Raw genomic sequence first — 17,115 nt, 5'->3', positions numbered from 1 at the left:
GAACAATATTAAAAAATCAAAACATTTTCTATGTATAACCCAGCCTTTTATAATAAACCCCTATTAGTAAATAATTAAATCTTAAAGTAACCTCATCAATTTACTCACTAAAATCAATATTAACCTAATGCAAACAATAAAAATGTAAAATTCCACAATCAACTTGCATTTATACAATAATTTATAAGCTTTAAAACAATAAATATTAGATATTAACCTAATATATGTTTCAATTTTAATATACTTGATATAGAAATTGATTCATTAATTCCTGGAAAATTTTCCAGGAATTAATGAATCAATTGCTTGGGACAAACCTTCCTGCATGATGGTTAAGTCATTTGGTATTCAGTAACTGCTCCTAGCTTGCAGTCATCTCAAAATTAACTGGCCAAGGCCACTTGGTATTTCCTTTTACTTTTGAGATGTATATGCCAAACAGAAAAAGGATCTGTACCGAACCCTAGGGGACTCCATTGGTGACTGGATTCTTCCGCTGTTTTGATCCCCTGCATCCTGTGCTCAAGTTGCCAATCCAGCTAGTGATGCAAGTGTTTGAACCTACATTAATTATCTGTTGTACTACACCTGAGTAGGGGATTTTGCCAAAAGGCTTGGCCAGGTCAAGGTAATGTGGCTGTTTTACCTTCATCCATTGCTTTGGTAACAAGAGTAAAGCTTAAGCTTAAACTTTGCTGATGATTGAGCCTTTCACACTTTTCTCTGGGCTGGTTTCAAACATTTTTAGGGCCATGCATATGTGTATACATTCTTTGATTTACCTTCATGATTATATTAACTTATATTCCTTGTACAATACAGCACCAGTTGTTAGATTGTGTTTTAAATTTGTAGTTTTGAACAGTCTTCTTGTAAGCAATGAAACAAAATGTATGAACCAATGACACTACCCATTTCAGAAAATTTCAACCATAAAAGGCCACTCAAACTTCTGGCATTACAATCCACCAATATCAGTAAACATGCAAACTCTCTGCAGAAGTAAGTCATCTAAATAATTCCACATTAAAGGGGTCTATCACTAATGAAGAGGTTGTTGCTAGGAAACAACTCTATATTTCATTGTTTCATCTACAAATAAAGTGGCTGTTGCCCTTGAAGAATAAATTGTCTCTGTTAAATTAAAAAATGATAAGCTAGTAATTTTTGCAATAGGGAATGGATGGCAACATGATAAATGGTTCATAGTTACTAGGTAATTGCTCCAAAGGAGGACATTCATAGGACTGCATCATCCACTCCCTTTAAAGTACAACACAGTGCAGTATCAGTGATCCATTGGCATAATGTGGGAGTAGAACCCACAGCCTTCGGCCTCAAAAGTAAGGCTACTACCTGTTGTGGTACTAACAATGCAAATAGACGCGGAATAAGCATCACTAAACTTCTTTTCTCCTGAAGCTCTCAGCAAACTTTATTTAACATTTGTTTACCAGGAAAGTTCAACTTGCAACAAAGCCAGTTTTCAGCAAAGGCCCAGGGAGAAATGCTCCAGACACATGTCATTGTAACAGGGGAGGAAGGAAACCAGAGCAGCCAGAGAAACCCACACAAACACAGGGAAGACATACAGACTACACACAGAAGGCACCCCAGCCAAGAATCAAACCAGAGAACCTCTTGCTGTGTGGCAATAACACTACCACTGCACCATCCACTTGACACAACTAGATCTCTCAATTTTACAGCAGAAGAAATCTGGAGCAAGCCAAAAATTGGGGGGAGGGGGCAAAGGCCCACAACCAGGGGCACGTTTTAAATATTGCTTGTATAATCTTAGAACATTGCTAAAATTATGTCGTGTAACCATGTGTTTCCAAAAAAGATAGGAAGACTAAAACTTAAAGGGCTATCATGATTTAGTGAATTCCATCCTTACTGATTTGCCAGAAAACCACAAAATTTAAGAGGAACAGACAAAAAGTATAAGCCAAGTATAATATTCTGTGAATATGTAGACAGTTGAGAGCTATGGACTAAACTTCCTGAATATGACAAGTGCTGATGTGGGTAGAGAATGTAGGCTCCTGTACACAAGGTATAGGGTTTGAGCCTGGGTTAGGTCTAACTGCCTGTTATACGTAACTGGGACGTTTTACACAGAGACACAGACACACACACACACACACACACACACAAAGAAAATTCTCCTTAATGGTGAGTGACCAGCAGAAGCATTGCACATAAAATCTCTCCTTAATGTTGAGAAAGCAGAAGCATTACACAAAATCTCCTTAATGGAGAGGAAGCATTGCACATAAAATCTCTCCTTAACGGAGAGGAAGCAGCAGAAGCATTGCACATAAAATCTCTCCTTAACGGAGAGGAAGCAGCAGAAGCATTGCACATAAAATCTCTCCTTAACGGAGAGGAAGCAGCAGAAGCATTACACACAAAATCTCTTTTGCGTTTACGTTACTGAGCATAACAGAAAATCATCTTACCGAGAGGCTAGTTGTAAAATGGAGAGAAGGCAAGAGAAAGCAGCAGCATAACAAGCAAAATATCTCAAGCAGGCTATAGTTATTTCAGGGCACTTTTTTACCTCATGTTAGACAATTATCGACCACATTAGCGTTGCTGCCTCACAGCAAGAGGTTCTCTGGTTCGATCCTCGGCTGGGGTGCCTTCTGTGCGGAGTCTGCATGTCCTCCCTGTGATTGCGTGGGTTTCCTCCGGGTGCTCTGGTTTCCTCCCACATCCCAAAGACATGCTGTAGGTGGATTGGACACTCTAAATTGACCCTAGGTGTGAGTGTGTGCATGTGTGTGCCTTCTGTGGAAGGTTGGGCGCCGGGCTGGCAACTCTACACTGTAAAACTCCACTGCCAATCATGAGCGGACAGATTATTCGCTGTGGCGACCCCTAACTGGGAAAGGCTGAAAGAAGAAGAAGACAATTATCGACCACAACATGTTTTGTGTGCATAACTGTGCAATCATGATCTAACTAGCCCTTCTGTTACACTCGTTAAACTGTTTATTGAGTTTTACATAAAAAAATAAATAAAACAGCTTAGCGAGTGTAAAAAGAGGGTTAGGTAGATCATGATTGAACAGTTATGTACACACAAACACATACACTTATCATTTGTAGCAATAAAACGAAATCTGTTGCCATTACCAATCAACCAAGACCACGTACACGTTTCTATATACAGTTGGGAAAGCAAAAAAACGGCAAGTTGTACAGCCTTATTCTAACTAAAGAAAAATAAAGCAGAAGAAATTCAGCTGCAACTTTCATGATTTAGGCAGCTGGTTTAAAAAAAAAAAAAGATGACTCACCAATTTAGCAGGCTACAAAAATAAGCTGATACAGGCTTCGCACAACGGGTTCCTTTTGAAAATACCGCGTACTGGAAACACCAACAAAAAAATAACTTCCCTAGCTCCTGCAGCTCTATTTGAGCACTCCAAGGCTGGGGGAAGGACAAGGCAGCTGTGTCATTGCAGAATGGGTGGGTTTCATTGTTTGACCGAGAACCAGAGGCCGGCTGTTATGGTGTCACTTGGGGGGAGGGAACTGTTAAAAACAAAATACCTCCACTGCCTGGCAGCAATGATGTCACTAATTTGGGGACTCCAGGAAGCTTAACTGAAATGCAAGACAATGTTTTTGAAGGGGAAACCATACCTGAATGCTAAGGTAGGCTTGTTTTAGAAAAATCAGGGGAATTTAAATTTTGTAAACGATGCTTTGTTGTTCGTTTATGCAGGAAGGTGTAAATAGGGAGGAAAAAGGCATAGAAGTTGAGGAATGCAGTTTAGAAACCCGTTGTACTCCTTTAAAGGAGGCTAAGACCAAACTCAATACCAAAGGGGTTTGGCTGACTATGTTTGCAGATGACTGCAATCTAGGAGCAGTTATTGAATTCCCAAATGATTTAACCATCCTGCAGGAAGATTTGTCCCAAATAAATAACTGGTGCCAAATTCATGGACTGAAACTAAATAACAAACAATTCATTGTTGTATCCTTTGAAAAGTCATCTACTCCAGGCAACCACCACATTGACAGTATACCCCTAAGATTTGATCAGCTTTTTCTGGATTTGGGATCTTATGTGGACTGTGACCTTACTTTTGACTAACATGTGTCCATTGTTGTAGAAAGTTCTTCTATATTGCACAGCTTATAAACAAAGGGATTGTGTGTAGATCTAGAAATGTCATTGTCCCCCTTTATTCAGTCTTCATTAGGCCAGTCACTGAATATAATGCCCCCTTTTGCATGTAATTGGACAGATACATGCACCAATTGAAACACTCACAAAGATACCGTACTAAAAAGATACAAGGCCTAAACAACATGCCCTTACATGGAATAACTCAAAGCCCTGTCACTGTAATCTTTGTCCTCCAGACTGCTAAGAGGTGACCTGTGTCTGGCATACAAGGCATCTTCTCACCCATTACTAATGGATTTACTGCACATCGGCAAGTCAAGTGGCATCAGAAATCCTTGGTCTAGAGATCTAAGCCTCTTCTTTAACATCAACAGAATGATTTGGAGGGATAGGTATGTCTGGCAAAGGATACCACTGCTGTGGAACAGACCCCTCATCCACATAAAACAAAGTTCATCTCTGTCCATTTTCAATCTAGGGATGGGAAACAGAATATTTACTCCAGGACTACCCTCTGTACTACTAATGGAGAAAGGCAGCTCCTAAATGCTTTCTCCTATGCATGGGTCCCCTGAAATTATCTGTGGTATGATTCCAGTTATTCTCATTAGGGGTAATATATAATTATCGACCATCTGATGGTTAAGGGCAATCTATAACCAAATGGTAAAAGTTATTTCAAGCACAAAATGGAAAATTGGCTCGGCTTAAAATGGCCTCAAGGGCAACTAGCCAAGTACTCACATATGAATCTAAGAAGCCTGTAATGAAAAAAAAATTGTATTTGGCTAAGTAGAAAAGTAGAAAAAATTGTCGGTGGGTGCCATAGAAGGAACCAAGTTCAGTTTTGCTTTATTTATCTGCTAGTGAAGATTTACATTCTTTGTGGAAGTATTTGATTTGTGCAGATATAAAATGTCCTAGACCACTGGTCCCTAATAGTTTAGAAGACAAGGCATACATCTCTCCTCAGAGCAGTGCTTCTAGTCTTTTCTGGTAGCTTAAGGCATTAAAGCCAGTGCTGATCTTAGTTAGGAACCTCTAGGGTCTTTCTATTTGTTTAATATGTCTGGTGAGGTACATATTGTAGAGGATATTGTAGTCAATATCTTGCCTAATCTGTTTTGCTACAGTTGGCAGTTCTTATTTTGGTCCTTTCCATATTATTTTAATTTACAGCCCATTTACAATTCTGAAGGTGCTGTATTACAGTATGAAGTGCAACTTACACACCAGCTTGGTCCTCTGTGATAATAATGCCATCAACATAATGGAACACAATCACTTTTTTAAGCTGCAGTTTAGATAAGTCTGTTTATACCAGTCCATGATAAAGGATGGTGACTCTGTATATATCCTTGGGGTAGCACTCAAAAGCTGTACAATCAATCATCCAATGTAAAATTGAAATGAGCTTTGCTTTCCTCTGCTACTGGAATTGAGAAGAAAGCCAAGTCCAAAATTGCATGATATGGTCCAGCAACTGAAGAATTGTTCTAGAATGGTCACCGTTTCAGAGACAGTGGCCACCAGTGATGTTAAGCCTCTAGTCAAGCCTCTGTAGTCTACTGTCATCCTCCATGATAAAACAGGCTTCTTTACTGGCTACACAGAACTGTTGAATGGACTCACATTTGGTTCATTTATGTCAACCCATTGCAGCACATACCGGCACAGTGATGCAGTGGTTTGCATTGTTGCCTCACAGCAAAAGGTTCTCCTGTTCAATTCTCGGCTAGGGTGTCATCTGGGCAGAGTCTGTATGTCCTCCCTGCATTCATGTGGGTTTCCTCTGGGTGCTCTGGTTTCCTCCCACATCACAAAGGCATGCATCTGGAGCATTTCTCTCCGGACCTCCACTGAAAATTGGTAATGGAGTACATATCATTTCTCACTTTAGCTTTTCCAGGAATGACAGCCTTGACTGTATTGATATGGCAGTGCCACACCCCAAATTTGAAGGGTCCTTTGGTGTGTAAAGTTTGCCCCTCGTTGTATCTATGCCTAAATTGTCCTGTGGTATGGGAGCTGTAACAGCTGTGATCAATATAAGTATTCCATCTCTAAAGGCTATTCTTATCCTTGCTTTTACCCCAGTAGTTTTTGCATCTCTATACCCATCAGTCTTTATCTGACCTTGGGGAAACTTTGGTAGGCTTGCACAAACAGTTATTTTAGCTCCTGTGTCTACTAATGCTATTGAGATGCTGTATTCTGTCATGCCACTAAATTGTAAGGTGTACATAATGGCATCGGTCCCTTGCTCTCACTGTGCTCCTTGTTACTGTACTTCCTACAGGGGCTGACTGTGTGCCTGAATCTGCTGTTTCTTTTTCTCCTTTTCCCCTTGGCTCATTCTTACTTTTTTTTCTATTTCCCATAAAGTTCTTCCATGCTTGTGCTGCTGCTCCTCATTTTAAAAGATCTATAAATATCTGTTTTCTAGTTACTTTTTTAACCGATTGTCTGTTTACATTTACTCTTGGTGCCTTTTTTTCCTCACTTTCTTCTATTAATTAGTTGAGTTAATGATTGCACCAGATGCCAAACTTGTTGTCCAACAGTGCCTCCTATAACTGATGTTAGCTGTTCCTTTCACCACACAGGTGCCTTCTTTAGTCACCTACTTCTAATAGCTCGTTAGTACATGGGAATCAGTGCCACTCTGTCTTCAGAGCACCACCGTTGTTACTGTCTATTGAATAGACGGCAGCTAATATTGTCATCTCTCAACTTCTGTGCAGCCTCTGTTATTGTTTTCTAAGGTTTATGTTCATCAAAGATTGCAGTAACATTAGGGTATGCTAGGCAAATGCAGGCACTAACCAAGCAGACTCTGAACTAGCACATCATGTTTGCCTAATGCATTAATAATCTGTTTTAAATGTGTTTGATAACTAGACTGGAGCATCTGAACATCTCCCCTGTATGTAAGTGTACTGTATTTCCTGTTGTATCCCAAACGTGAAGAACCAAGTTAAAACGGTCTCTTTTGGCTTTTCTTTATATGTCTGAATCAAGTTCAGCAACTCAGTTTGAAAATATTCTCATTTCTATCCACTTCTGTGACTGACTCCTGTCTTCTGCACTAACGCATTTTATCTTCACTATAGGATGTACTACTGTTAGTGGTGCTCCTAACAAATCATACTTCTCACTTTTATCATCATTTGATGGCTGGTATTCACGTCTCATATGTCTGGATTGACTTCTTGGTTGTACACTAATGCTCACACCATAGCTCTGGAGGAAGGGTTGCTTTCCTCCTGCCTTACTGCTGTCTGTGCTGTTGTATTATTATTGCCGATAAAAAAGTTTATTTCTGCTTATGCCACAGTCTGTTCTGCTTTCTCTAAAGCATCTCTATTCAGAAGGTGCTTATTCTCATATTCTTTACATGTTTTGCTAATTCAGATCCTTTGCGATCAGGCTTTAAATCCACTAAGATTTTGCTTCATCATATGGATTTACTTCTTTACTAATGTGTAGAACCTGAAAAGGTGGTAGTGGTAGTTTACTTAAAACATTAGCTACTAATGTCCATCACCGTGAACCACCCTGAGAACATTCAGGGAATTTATTTGAAAACAATTTATGTTCATCTGTCAGATTTCTTATCTACCTCTTTTTTCCTCTCAAATATGAATAATGGTGACCATCTCACCCTCTCATTGCTTACGCTGTACTTTCCGAATGCTATCCATCGTTGCCAAATAAGTGCTGTGGGTTCAGGGTTACACTCCCAGGCACTGATTGCACAGATAGGTAAAGAGAAACAATATATCAGTAGAAATTATTTGAAACAAGTTTATTATATAGTGTCTACAAGAGCATTTTTTAGTATTTTATTAGTTTTGTGAACTATTATGAAAATGCTTATAAGCAATCTCTAGGAAGATAGTACATTTTGCTGACAGGAACTCGCTTACATGTCAGCAGCAAGGCTTCTTTTTGCAAAGCTTCTATCCATCATATCAGTAGTCAGGCAAAAATCTTTAGTCAGGCAAGGATGTACACAAAATGTCTTGAACAGAAAGTTTGTTCATTTAACAGAATCCTGATTTCTTAAACATCTGTATCTGCTGATTTATTCTGACACAGCACAAATAAATTTTCCTTACAATTCAACTTTCTGCTAGAACTAAAACATTCTGATCACACTGTAAAGTTTTTCCTCATGTCTTGTGCATACTTTGCATTTTCTCACACACATTTACCACTGGAATGAAAAGCAGTCTTTAAATTTGCACAGAAGTTTTCAAGGCTAAGTTCTCTGATTTTAATCTTGTTATTGGCCTGATTACAGACTTTGTTTTCTTAATTTTGTTAATGTTTTATTACTTTCCTCTTCAGAAAAGTTATTTTAAAGCTAGGACTGTTGTGTTTTAACTGATTGTCTCGAGACTGTAACATACCATTAAACAGAGAACTTGGGTTTTAAGTGGTGTAAAGTAACTGTACACATTTTTGTCTGTGGAGAGATTTTGTTTATTTTACTTTTGTGGGGCTGGCATGTTGTTTTAAAGTGAGTTTTACTGTGTTTTTTGTTTAAAAAAGTTAACCTTTGTGGACTGGTAGTATTTGCCAGCAATTGCTGCTTGTCTTCCTTGGGAAAGAGAAACCATTTTTGGCTTTTGATCATATAACAGACTGCTGGTCCAATGGTTGGCCCTTCTTCCAGCCACAAAAAGAAAAATAAATAAATAAGCATACAGTCTTTGCCATCACAGCACAGCAATTTGGCTCAGACACTGTGACTCTGCTGTGGCCATTTGTTGTACCTCTGACCAGTAATCTTTTACTCTGGATTCTTCTGGTGTAGCAACTACAGCCGCTATAGACTGATGTTAGCTATATCCTCTGCTGCTGTTGGGGGTTCTTTCAATGAGCAAAGGAAAGCCATTCTTATCAGTATTGGGAGAGGGAACAGATTGCCCTGTTGTGTCAAAATGCTGTGTCCATCCCTGGGGAAGCTGCTGCTTCCATTAGTAATAAAGTTGACTTTATCTTTCTAGTCAAAAAGAAACTGAAAACCAAGAATGTATCTATTCCTCCTCAGTTTTCTTTGGATAGGAGTGGTTTACTGGGTCTGGTTGAGATCTTATTTCAGGCATTTGATCTTTATTGTAGTTTCTAGTAAAAGAAAGAAGAATTCCTATTTTCCTGAAGAAATTCAAGATTCTGAATCTGAATAGGAAGATGTAGGAATGAATAATTGTTTTTCCCTTAAACTTCTGATTTAGATTCAGAGGAGAGCTCAGTTTCTGATTCTGCATGTGGTAGTTTCTCTTCCTCTGAAACTATAGCTTGAATGTGCTAGTGTTTTAAATAGGTGAACACTGAGGTTTCTCAGTCCCTCAGAAAATATAGAAGGATTTTCCAGAACCTACACCTATACCTGTTCTTCTGTCTGCTTTAGAGTATGTGTGCGTTATTGCCTGCAATTTTCCTGATGTTCTGCCAGCTGCCCATAAAAATGCAGATAGCGTGTATAAAGTCCCTCATTCTTTTAAAATTTTATATAGTATTCCCAAACTTTCCCCAGCAGCTACAGCTTTAGTTGATCCCATGGCTGCTAAGCACATTGTTAATTCCAATCCTAATCTTTCTGATAAGGATGGGAAAATTATTGATAGGTATGAGAAAAAAGTGTACTTCTGCAACTTTGAGTTTCAGAATTTTTGAATTGTCAGGCTCATATGTTAAAGTTTGTTAAAACATTCCTCATCCTTTCATAATTTAAATCTGCAATTTATTCTTGTGAGGGGAAAATCAGCTTTAAATAACTCAGTTTTTCCTATTGCACAGGTCACTACTCATTGTTTACAGTGTGTGTATGTCTCTATTGATACTTCTTCTAGGGCTGTGGCCACTGGTAGGGTTTTGAGGAAGTTTGCATGGGTGCATTCTCAGAACCTCCCAGATGATGATAAAAATGAGATTTTAAATTCTCCCTTAAATAAAGATTTTAGTGTTTGCCCCCCTCTGCTTCAGAGGTAATCAAAAATTGTGATGAAAGGGGCAAAATGATCCAGGGAATCTCTAAGATTTTTCAGTCCTCCTTTTCCAAATTATCCAGTGCTAGTTGTTCTCTATTTTTACAGTATTTGTGTGAGTTACGGCCTTTCTTATTCCTGTATCAAGGCTCATTTAGCAGTCTATTCAGCATATCTGCCCATGGAGCCTTCTCTTTTAAAGCAGTCTCATGACAAAATGTTCTTGAAAGGGGTTTTGCATAAGAGGCCTCTAAGTAAACCAATGGCCCATCCTTGGGATCTTAATTTTGTGCTAGAGACGCTAACACTTGTTCCATTTGAACTAGCTAATGTGGCTAAGTTGAGGTTCTTAACATGGACAATAGTTTTACTGATTACTCTGATCATTTCAAGAAGGGTATCTAAGTTGCAAGCCTTTATGGTGAGTTAACCCTACCTCATTTTTCATAGGGATAGAGTTTCTTTGAGAACTAATTCTTCCATTATACACAGTGAGGCCTTCCCGTTTTGTCTCATGGAGCTAAAAATGAGGGAGAAAGAATACTCCCTACTTGTAATGTCCACAGACAACGCGGGTACTATCCTGACAGAACTAAATCTTTCATTTATTTGGATCAGTTGTCCATTTCTTGTGAATGTAAGAAGAAGGGACAACCTCTATCAACTTAGAATATTTCCAAATAGTTGTCTAATGCTATTACTTTTTGTTATACTCACCATGATAAATCTATTCCAGATGGTGTCAGGGCCCACAGTGCCAGTGCCTTGGCTTCACCTGTTGCTTTTTGGAAAGTGTTGAATTCTAGAAGTATTCTAGAAGCTTCTACTTGGCCCTGTGTTCATACTTTTACAAAGTGGTATAAGCTTGATTCCTCCTCTAAGTCTAGATTACATTTTGCTAGGACTATTCTCCAGTTGCTCCTAGATCCATCTCCCTCCTCCTCTTCCCAAATATAGTTAGCTGTGGTAATCTACCCATATAGCTAAGGCTACATCAGCAGTGATCAGTATGAAGAACATACTGTAGTTGTGTAACTTACTATAACAGTAAATGTTTGAATGAGTAGCCACTCCTTCCTTCCACCCCCCCCCCCTTGTTTTTTATGTGTTTTTTATACCAGGGTGTGAACATTAATTTTTTGTTATTCCTAACATTGTCATTTCAGGGCTGAGCCTCCCTCTCTTTAATAGCTGGAAAGCTCTGAAGGGCTTTTCACTTAGACTTGTCTTTTTGGCAACCTGTTTTAAGATGCTTGACAGTTTGGGTGCATGGAAGGTGCCCTGAAGCTTTGGCAGCTGGCTGGTTATTATATCCTTAGTGGGATATAACCCAGATAGTGTAGGCTACTGCAGCAGTGATCATTCAAACATCTACTGTTATAGTAAGTTCAATTTACGCAGCTGTACTTTCCAGGACATAACCTGCACCCTCACTAGTTGCCCTTGTGAAAAATCACTCCTTACTAATCTTGTGTGCAGCTTGCATGTCGGCCATATGTGTGAGTCATGAAAACTGCCTAGGTTACCTGCACAGACCTCATAGATGATCCCTTGGGCATTACAGGCAACCTGACAGTTTAAATAGTGGTATACTTTTCTTTTGATGTACCTCCTTCCCTGTTCACTGGGTGGGGCTTTTATTTGCGTGTGTATGTGTGTGTGTGTGTGTGTGTGTGTGTGTGTGTGTGTGTGTGTGTGTGTGTGTGTGTGTGTCTGTGAATGGACCCCCAAAATGTTAGGAAAGTGTGCTATTGCATAAAATTCTTGTGTGGTTCTTGCTGTCTCCTCTAGGGTTTGTGGGAAAAAAGGTACACTCCCTTGCATATCATAGCACTGCATTTAGAAATTAATGTAATATTCTGGAAGCTGAGGCCTTGACATCCATAATATAGAATCTGTCGGTCTCTGAAATGTGCCTGTAGCTAATATACGTAATGCTACACATACTTTTTTCCATTGGGATGACTTCACAACTTCCTCGGGGCCTCAAGAAAGAGCGGCATAGGCTGTATATTTCCTCTAGTGTTTCCCTGTCCACCCAGTATCCCTCTACAATTTCTGTGTCATGAAATCTGTGATAAGTCCAACTGGGTCTAAACAGCCTCCTTTTTCTTGGCTGAGGTCTGGCAGCATCAACAGCACTTCGAATTAAAGCCTGTTTGCACATAGAGGTTAACAGCAGAAGCAACTGCTGTCATCCTTTTTTTCCCTAAGTGTAATCTTGGCTCTAAGCCAGAGAGTTTTTAATTTCAGGGTAAATGGCTTCACAGAATATGTACTATTGTTTTATAGCTTCCTGAATAGCTCTGCCTTGTTGGATTGGTTAATTAGCATGTAATTCTGCTACTTATGCTATCATCAGCATATTCCACTGTTTATCTTTGTAGTGTGGCTCTACACTAAGTGTAGAGTGTAAAGCCATTGAATGAATACCAATTAGCCATGCTATCAGTGTGCCACATAAACAGTAGTAGCACTTAGTATAGCTGTTAATGAATATGCCCCTATGTCTAAAGTGATGTCAGGCTCCACACTTTAGAAGAAGAATTTGCTATATTCCTCTTTTTATAATACTGTTGAAAGCCGTTTTCATTATATGGACCATTGGAGACAACTCTGGGCATATGCCTGCATGACTAAGGACACCTGGAAGTCAGATCAGCCTTACCTTGCTGTAAAAATGTTGCATTATGTAGTGGGTAAGCAAACTGTTAATGGTTGTCGGTTAATTCTATTTTATTTTTGTTATAGCTCAGTGTTCAACAAATAATCTCATGCCAGGCTAAGGCCTCACTCTCATAGAAGCACTTCATGAGCTACTTTCTGTGAAATAATTTCTCTAAGGGTCATCATTGAACCAGTTGCCTAGTTTTCTTTTCAGACTTTGGTAATAATTTCAAATTATGTTATCATTATAAAGTAAAAGGAAGAATTGTTACAGCTATCGTACTTGGAGGGGGTCTGGCTCCATTTCAGAATCTGAACATTTATGATGCTTATTCTAAAAGGAAAGAAGAACACATTGCAGTTCATTTTTGTGAAATTCTCATCATTATTTTATTATTTTTATTTATTTATTTTACATTTGTTGACCGGGCTAGTCCAGCTGGATACATGTCCATTTTCAGTGGAGGCCCAGGGAGAAAAGCTCCACATACATCAAAATGTTTACAAACACAACGGTATTTACAAAGATACAAAGACATTGGTACATTACAAAGCTTAGGCATACATTACATTTCATAGGCTTTAGCATTTGAATATGAAAATCCTAGTGCAAACAGTTTTGGATATTCCTAATAAAATATGTCAAAGACACTATTAATTATAAAGTCACACACACAAATGTCACACAAAAATGCTAGTGTGTAACAGCAATGGATATTCATACAAAGTATGTACAAGGACACTCTTATTCTGTAAAGTCTCACCAGAAGTCCTAGTGTAAGATGGCCATGGATAATCATTCAACATATGTACAGGACATTAGTCCGCTGTATAGTCACATTAACGTTATTATCAATGGATAATCATTCAAAATATGTACAGGACATTAGTCTGCTGTATAGTCACATTAACTTTATTATCAATAGAGATCATACAAAATATGTACAGGACATTAGTCTGCAGTATAGTCACATTAACTTTAATATCAATAGAGATCATTCAAAATATGTACAGGACATTAGTCCGCTGTATAGTCACATTAACTTTATTATCAATAGAGATCATTCAAAATATGTACAGGACATTAGTCTGCAGTATAGTCACATTAACTTTAATATCAATAGAGATCATTCAAAATACGCACAGGACATTAGTCTGCTGTATAGTCACATTAACTTTATTATCATTAGAGATCATTCAAAATATGTACAGGACATTAGTCTGCAGTATAGTCACATTATATTTATTATCAATAGAGATCATTCAAAATATGTACAGGACATTAGTCTGCGGTATAGTCACATTAACTTTAATATCAATAGAGATCATTCAAAATATGTACAGGACATTAGTCTGCGGTATAGTCATATTAACTTTAATATCAATAGAGATCATTCAAAATATGTACAGGACATTAGTCCGCTGTATAGTCACATTAACTTTAATATCAATAGAGATCATTCAAAATATGTACAGGACATCAGTCCGCTGTATAGTCACATTAACTGTATTATCAACAGAGATCATTCAAAATATGTACAGGACATTAGTCTGCAGTATAGTCACGTTAACTTTATTATCAATAGAGATCATTCAAAATATGTACAGGACATTAGTCTGCAGTATAGTCACATTAACTTTAATATCAATAGAGATTATTCAAAATATGTACAGGACATTAGTCTGCAGTATAGTCACATTAACTTTAATATCAATAGAGATCATTCAAAATATGTACAGGACATTAGTCTGCAGTATAGTCACATTAACTTTATTATCAATAGAGATCATTCAAAATATGTACAGGACATTAGTCTGCAGTATAGTCACATTAACTTTATTATCAATAGAGATCATTCAAAATATGTACAGGACATTAGTCTGCAGTATAGTCACATTAACTTTAATATCAATAGAGATCATTCAAAATACGCACAGGACATTAGTCTGCTGTATAGTCACATTAACTTTATTATCATTAGGGATCATTCAAAATATGTACAGGACATTAGTCTGCAGTATAGTCACATTATATTTATTATCAATAGAGATCATTCAAAATATGTACAGGACATTAGTCTATGTATAGTCACATTAACTTTAATATCAATAGAGATCATTCAAAATATGTACAGGACATTAGTCTGCGGTATAGTCATATTAACTTTAATATCAATAGAGATCATTCAAAATATGTACAGGACATTAGTCTGCTGTATAGTCACATTAACTGTATTATCAATAGAGATCATTCAAAATATGTACAGGACATTAGTCTGCAGTATAGTCACATTAACTTTAATATCAATAGAGATCATTCAAAATATGTACAGGACATTAGTCTGCAGTATAGTCACATTAACTTTAATATCAATAGAGATCATTCAAAATATGTACAGGACATTAGTCTGCAGTATAGTCACATTAACTTTAATATCAATAGAGATCATTCAAAATATGTACAGGACATTAGTCTGCAGTATAGTCACATTAACTTTATTATCATTAGAGATCATTCAAAATATGTACAGGACATTAGTCTGCAGTATAGTCACATTATATTTATTATCAATAGAGATCATTCAAAATATGTACAGGACATTAGTCTGCGGTATAGTCACATTAACTTTAATATCAATAGAGATCATTCAAAATATGTACAGGACATTAGTCTGCGGTATAGTCATATTAACTTTAATATCAATAGAGATCATTCAAAATATGTACAGGACATTAGTCCGCTGTATAGTCACATTAACTTTAATATCAATAGAGATCATTCAAAATATGTACAGGACATCAGTCCGCTGTATAGTCACATTAACTGTATTATCAATAGAGATCATTCAAAATATGTACAGGACATTAGTCTGCAGTATAGTCACATTAACTTTAATATCAATAGAGATCATTCAAAATATGTACAGGACATTAGTCTGCAGTATAGTCACATTAACTTTAATATCAATAGAGATCATTCAAAATATGTACAGGACATTAGTCTGCAGTATAGTCACATTAACTTTAATATCAATAGAGATCATTCAAAATATGTACAGGACATTAGTCTGCAGTATAGTCACATTAACTTTATTATCATTAGAGATCATTCAAAATATGTACAGGACATTAGTCTGCTGTATAGTCACATTAACTTTATTATCATTAGAGAAGACACAAGATTATATTCATGAGAAGATAGGTGTCGAGGGAAGGGTTTGGTAGTTAGTCTGGGTTGACACAGGGCATAACCAGTGTGATTTAAGGTAGGGTTTTAGTTTGCTGAGGCTAGGGAGGTTAGGTGATTAGGGAGACTGTTCCAGGTTTTACCCAATGTATTAGGGAATAATACATCACCAGCTGAATTATTGGATTTAGCTATTTGTACTAGTAATTTGTTAGATGAGCGTAGGGTTTTGAGATTATTATAGGGGGTGACTAGGGTATTGAGTATTGGTGTATTTGTAGGTTGGTACAGGATCTTATGGACTATTGTTAGTTGGTTGAAAAGTATTAGATTTGGCGATTCTAACCAGCCTAGTTGATTTAGATTGATACAATGATGGGTCCTATAGGAGGACCCAGCTGCAAATCTGGCAGTATTGTTGTAGGAGGTAGACAGTTTACTCAGGTTGCTTTTATATAATTTAGTATAGATAGGCGAGGCATATAGTAGGAAGAATTGGTACATTAGTTTAGATGAATGACGTTTTTCCTGTTCACTCAGTGAGATGTCCTACATTTTCCTTCTGCTTCCTTTTGTATTTTGCTCATCTTTTGTTTATGTGATCTTAGTGGACTTTTGAGAATGAAAGTGAGTGTGAGTTTGCTGTGGGTGTTAAGATACTTATGACATTACTGGGCTTTATCTCCTAATATGGAGACAGTGAGTGGCTGCTGTGTAAGAAGTATGTAGTGTGAGATCTTAGCTGTTAGGACCCTTGAGAAATATAGTAATGTGCTTATTTATTTATCCTGGTATGACTACTATTATGAAATGTTGCCTTTCGCATATTATCATGAGAGAGGCAACATCTGTGTTCTGCCAAGTGTGCTGTTGGTAATTGATCAGGGTATCACATTGATGGACTGGTTGTTATAGGGAAGATCCATTTGTTATTTTCTTTTCTTTTGTGCTATTGAAACATTTTGTGCTTTTGTTCCTTCCATAGGCCACTTTTCAAAAATTAGAAGTCTCAAGAATATGTTGCCTGTTATATACTGAGCACTGTCACGCAGTGGCATTCTACAAGCAGAAAAATAAAGATTAAAGAGATTTTATGCAGACAGTTTTTTTTTTTT

General features: G+C 37.5%; 1 protein-coding gene across 1 annotated transcript in view; it reads left to right on the top strand.

Moving 5' to 3' along the window:
* The window catches only part of LOC122813235 (intraflagellar transport associated protein), a 431,576-nt gene that overhangs the window by 145,336 nt on the left and 269,125 nt on the right, over window positions 1-17,115 (top strand). The gene's annotated exons all lie outside the window — the stretch shown is intronic.

Source organism: Protopterus annectens, chromosome 1.part1 (assembly GCF_019279795.1).
Source record: "Protopterus annectens isolate FY-2018-M chromosome 1.part1, PAN1.0, whole genome shotgun sequence".
Classification (NCBI taxonomy): Eukaryota; Metazoa; Chordata; order Ceratodontiformes; family Protopteridae; genus Protopterus; species Protopterus annectens.
This window is presented reverse-complemented; position numbering and strand designations above follow the sequence as displayed.